Source organism: Corvus brachyrhynchos, unplaced genomic scaffold (assembly GCF_000691975.1).
Source record: "Corvus brachyrhynchos isolate BGI_N302 unplaced genomic scaffold, ASM69197v1 scaffold319, whole genome shotgun sequence".
Lineage (NCBI taxonomy): Eukaryota > Metazoa > Chordata > Aves > Passeriformes > Corvidae > Corvus > Corvus brachyrhynchos.
The window spans coordinates 619223-624366 of NW_008246065.1; the positions used below are offsets into that span (position 1 = coordinate 619223).

Genomic DNA, 5144 nt, shown 5'->3' on the forward strand with positions numbered 1-5144 from the left:
AGTAGTCCAGAGTGTCAGCACATTTCCTTCTCCTTAGCTTTATTTAGCCTTTACCACTAATTGCCATTCATTTTTGGCTGCTAATGGTAATTTTTGCTGGTTTTTCCCCTCAAATCTGCTAATTCCCTAAGAGATTGTTTCATGTAGTTCGATTGGTAGTTTACATACTTTATCTAGAAACTCATGGTGTTCTTTGCTTGTCCTGAACAGCTAGTGAAGCAAAATGGGAACTGGAGCAGGCACTTTTCCAAAAAACAGGCTCCACTGATATTCTGCTTTGCTAGTGGGTAAATGAGCTGGCAAATTGCAGCTCTTGAGTTTTTATTCTTACTTATTGTATGACCTTACAAATGTCATAATACCATCCACATAAGGAGCTAATTAATAGGGTGTCATGAGGTCTAAGCAGTGCTTTTTATAGCTTCTTTAACCCTTGTGGGAAGCTGTTGTTCAAGGCAGTTGTGGCTGCTGGCTGACATTTCTGTATGCAGGACAATGGTGACATTTTTTCCAGGGATTTTTCAATTATGGTTATTGGAGGTTAAGTATTCCTGGATGAATTCAGTTTAATGCTATTAATCACAAAGGACAGTATTTAAAAAGGTAGCTTTTTTCACCACTCTGTAAACCATGATCCTGCACACCATGGAGAATTTGTAAGGACTTTTTGAACAAGAAAACCAAATGCTATGAATCACGTGGGAGCTTGGTTGCAACACCCAGCTAATATTTCAGTTTATCTGATAGTTCCTGATTAAGTTTATCTTTTAGTTACCTCCATCACCCGTGGATATTCAGTCTTTTCCCTCTCTGTTTAAAATGACATGCAGAATACTGAACACAGCCAAAAACATTTTTCCCTGTGCAAAACGCTCAGCTCGAAATGGATCAAAGAAAATTGTTGTGCATGAAAGCAGGTGTCAGCAAAAAGTTTTACCAGTGATACTGATGTAAGATTATGAAAGAATGCAAGTTTAAAAGAAAAAAGATAATGCATGTGGGCTGGTTTGTAATCTTTATAGCCATCCAGGCTGCTCCTGTGGAAGCAAGTGTAAAATGCCCTCTACTTTGCTGTCAGTAGTGAGAGAAACTCCAAATCCTCTCAGGCTCCCATTTTCTACATTTAAGTCTCACTCATTGATGTAATGTTTGGCTGTTGGTATTTAATTGTAAGCAGCACTAGCAAAAGACCATGTGTAATTCAGTCTTACAAGCTTATGCCCTCTTCCACATTAGTTTGAATTTCTGCTACTGATATTGGTGTAGTTTATCATGTAAATGTGTGTATCTGGTATCCACAGAATCACAGAATGAATGGAAGGGACCTTAAAGATCACCCAGTCTCACCCCCTGCCATGGGCAGGGACACCTTCCACTGTCCCAGGCTGCTCCAAGCCCTGTCCAACCTGGCCTTGGACACTTCCAGGGATCCAGGGGCAGCCACAGCTGCTCTGGGCACCCTGTGCCAGGGCCTTATCACCCTCACAGGGAACAATTTCTCCCTAATGTCTAATCTAAACCTGCCCTCTTTCAGTTGAAAGCCATTGCCCATATCCTATAGAACAATAAAGTAAACTTTACTGGTGGAAATATACTGAGTACTTTGGAATTACACTTTTTCTTTTTAATAATTAATTGATCTGTTTTCACAAAAGAAGAGATTTTCAGCTAGAGTTTATTCTCCCCCATCAAAAAAAACAAGCAAAAGCCACCCCCAAAACAACAGCACATACACAAGCACTTACTCTTATAAATAAACTGCACATCCTGTGGGAAGTAAACCACCCCAATGAATATTCGAAAGACACTTTTGAAAGATTCCTTTTTTTAAGCCAAAATTTTGACTGAACTTTTAGGAACTTGACTTTTTGTGCTGCTAGGACAAACAGTGCAGCTCTTTGTTTGGTGCCTGCTGAGGGAGAGATGCACAGATGCTCCTTCCTGGAGGATTTTCTACCTGTCAACACTGTTATTTAACAGCAATAATAAATGACAACATTTTGCACTTCTGCAGTCACTTGAATCTGAAGAGCACCAAATGTGCTCAAAGAGAAACTTCTAGAACCTGTGGGTACAACTGCAAGGGACAGGTTTTCCCCAGCCAGGACAGGCAGGACTAAGTCCTCTGCCCTCAGCAGAGAGGATGTGCTGCTCTGCAAACCTCTTAAATCATCACAGACCCAAACCCGAGGAAAAGCAGTGTCAGAAATGTGGCCTTAGTGATGGAATTACTGACAGAGCTGATAAAAATAAAAAGGAGACACAGCTTTATCTTGAAGTCTATTTCTCTCATTTATTACAGGATAAAGACCCAGAAGGAGGAGGAAGGCTCTGCAGTTCAGTAGCATTTCCAGCAGTTCGGGAACTTGCCATGCTCTTCAGTCCTGAAGGTTAATGTAAAGGTGGATCTTCCAATGAAAATGAGGAATTAGCCTGTAACACACTTGGGACAGAACTGATGTTTTTGTATGTTGGTCAGCTGTATTAGGGTAATGAGTTCTGTTTGAGGTCTCCCTGCATCACCCCATGAGAAAAAATAACAGGAATAATCAAGAACAGTAAGTGCTTTGTTTGTGATATTTACTGTTGGGGGGAAAAAAACCCAAACAATTCTAAAAAGGCCCTGCACTCAAAGGGACCTTGTAAGAAACCCCTCCAAGTGTTGCACAGGGCTACAACTGCTCTCTGCCATCAGCTGTGACCCTTCTCTCAGCCATTTTCCTCACCCTTTAGGTGCATTCATGTGCCTGACTACTCTTTATTACAGGGAGATTTTAGGGAGGGGACTGTAAATGTTGCAATGTGGGTATTTAGTGTGTGTGACTGTATTTTGGCAAGCCCTTTATGGTATTTATACCAGAATTATTCATGGAGCTCCTTGATCTGAATTCTCAGTTTTCTCTGTGAGACAAGCAGAACTGGAAAGGCAGTGAGAGGTTCTGGTTTTCTCTTTTTATTGTCTTGATTTCTACACAGTGCAGTTATGGAAAAGATAGGTGAGTCCTTGGTGTAGCTTTGTTTTTAATATTCCTTTTGGCTATGGGGTGACCCACTATTTGTGAGTATATTTACCTGGTTTTCAGTTTTCATTTCATTATCTTCAAAGCCTGGTTCATGTTGATGTTACCGGTAGAAAAAATTGAAATAGCAGATGGGTACTGAAAACCTTATCAAGTTTTCTCACTACAGCAGCCTAGCTTAAAATGAAAATAAATATACAGGCAAAAAAATGTGACCTAAGATTTTGCATTTTTCAAAGGAATGCTTTTATTTTTTTTCAAATGAGGCTTTAATAGGATTATATATGTATGTTTTATTATATTGAAACTGGCATACCATTCAAACCTAAAAACCCCTCTTCATAGTTGTGTTTAATGATTCCTACTTCTTTGAAGCTTGACATACTTTCCCCATATGGCAACCATTTAATTTTTCCTATTTTTCTAGTGGATATGAAATTAAAATGGTTATTTGGTTTAGCAAAACCCTTCAACCTATGTGTGCTGCAGGTCAAGGATTCTGCAGGTTTATTCCTCACTGCCATCCCATACTTTTCTCAACAGCTTGTTCCAAGACCTGGTGAACTCAACCAAGCTATTCCCACCATGTCCAGCAGGCTTTGGATGCAGCTTTAGGAGCACCAGACAGTTCACTCCTGCTGCTCAGCCAGTGACAGAGCCACCATACCTCAATATTATCACAGTTTCCACAAAAATAGTGGCCATGTGCCACAGGGTGGGTGGCCTTTTACACCAGCCAGGGAAAAATTAATCCAGCAGCACATGGAGTGACAGAGACAAGAGGTGTTTTATGCCCCAGCTGCAGAGGAGATGCTCTTGGTGCCTGGATTGCCTTGTTTAACCCATTCTGTGAAGCAGACCTTCCACTTACCCCTCCACAGCTCACTTAAGCTGGGATTAAATACATCTCCTGGGCAGGCACCTTGGCTGGATGGAAGCATTTGAAGCATTTTCAACAACTGGGTCATCACATTGGCAGGCTGCTCCCACTACTGAAATATTCGCCCAACAGAGTTTGCAAACTTCAGGTGAAAAGTGACTTTTCTGTGCACTCCTTGCTCCTGTGCAACTAACAAATTTTATATCAGAAAAACCTGATCCAAAATCAAAGAAGACAGACCTGAAACACCCTGGAAGTGCCATCTGCTGTTTACTTGCATGAGACTGACACCCATGTAGGAGGAAGCTAAGTCAAGAAAACAAGGGAATTCCATATCTTGCTGCTGAATTTTGAGCCTTGCCCAGTGCCCCAGTGGCCAAATCCCAACTACAACCTAATTAAAGTTATCTAGAGGAAAATTTGTTACATGTGAAAGAGGCTTCGTGTGACAAGACAAATGGTGCCTCCTGGATGCATTAAAGAATACCTGGGAACAAGCTGAAATTCCGTGTTTCTGAGTCCCTTTGTCATTCTATGAAACAAATCATTATTGCCAATCCCTTACACCATCACTTTTAGACACAAAGCCATATTTTCCCGTGAGAAAGAATTCATATTATTAAATTTGAAAGTTCCAGTTTCTGGAGCTCACTCCTCATTGGAGGCAGGTAAAAACTGAGCTGGGCTGCTCGTGTGCTCTGGTTTAACCACACACTTTCACTTCTGTGCAGCTGTTGTGCCAGAAAAAGCAGGTTTATTTGGAAATGAGAGAAATTAAAATTCCCATTGAATTCACTGTTCACTGTAGAGCTGTTCTGTAGCTCCATGTCTTGGCTTCTTGCAAGAAATTTTGGGAGTTTTCAGGTGGGGTTCAAACCGTCACCAGAATTCCATGCTAAAATTAGGAGGCAGTATTTCTTTTTATGTATTGAAGTGTCCTGAATTGAGTAACCCTGTCATGAATACAACATAAACTCTGATGTTCGTAGATTCCAGATTCATGCCTGAAAAAAAAATTGCTATAGGCAAAGAACTACTCAGCAGGGAGAGAGGAGCTTTGGATTCCATCTCTGGATAAATATTTGTTTAAGAAAATTTAACCCAGTTCCCTAAAAACATGTTTCATGGTCCAGTGCCATAGAATCTCAGAATGGCCTGAGTTGGAAGGGATTAAAGATCACCTAGTTCCAACCCCCTGCCATGGGCAGGGACACCTTCCACTGTCCCAGGCTGCTCCAAGCCAC

The 5144-nt window shown here is 41.1% G+C and overlaps 1 long non-coding RNA gene across 1 annotated transcript; it reads left to right on the forward strand.

Annotated features, from left to right (window-relative positions):
* Positions 1-2307: 2307 nt before the first annotated feature.
* LOC108449769 lies at positions 2308-4404 on the forward strand. The gene is made up of 2 exons (XR_001866055.1): positions 2308-2558; positions 3564-4404. It is a non-coding gene; the product is annotated as an uncharacterized LOC108449769 (long non-coding RNA).
* The last annotated feature ends 740 nt before the right edge of the window (positions 4405-5144 follow it).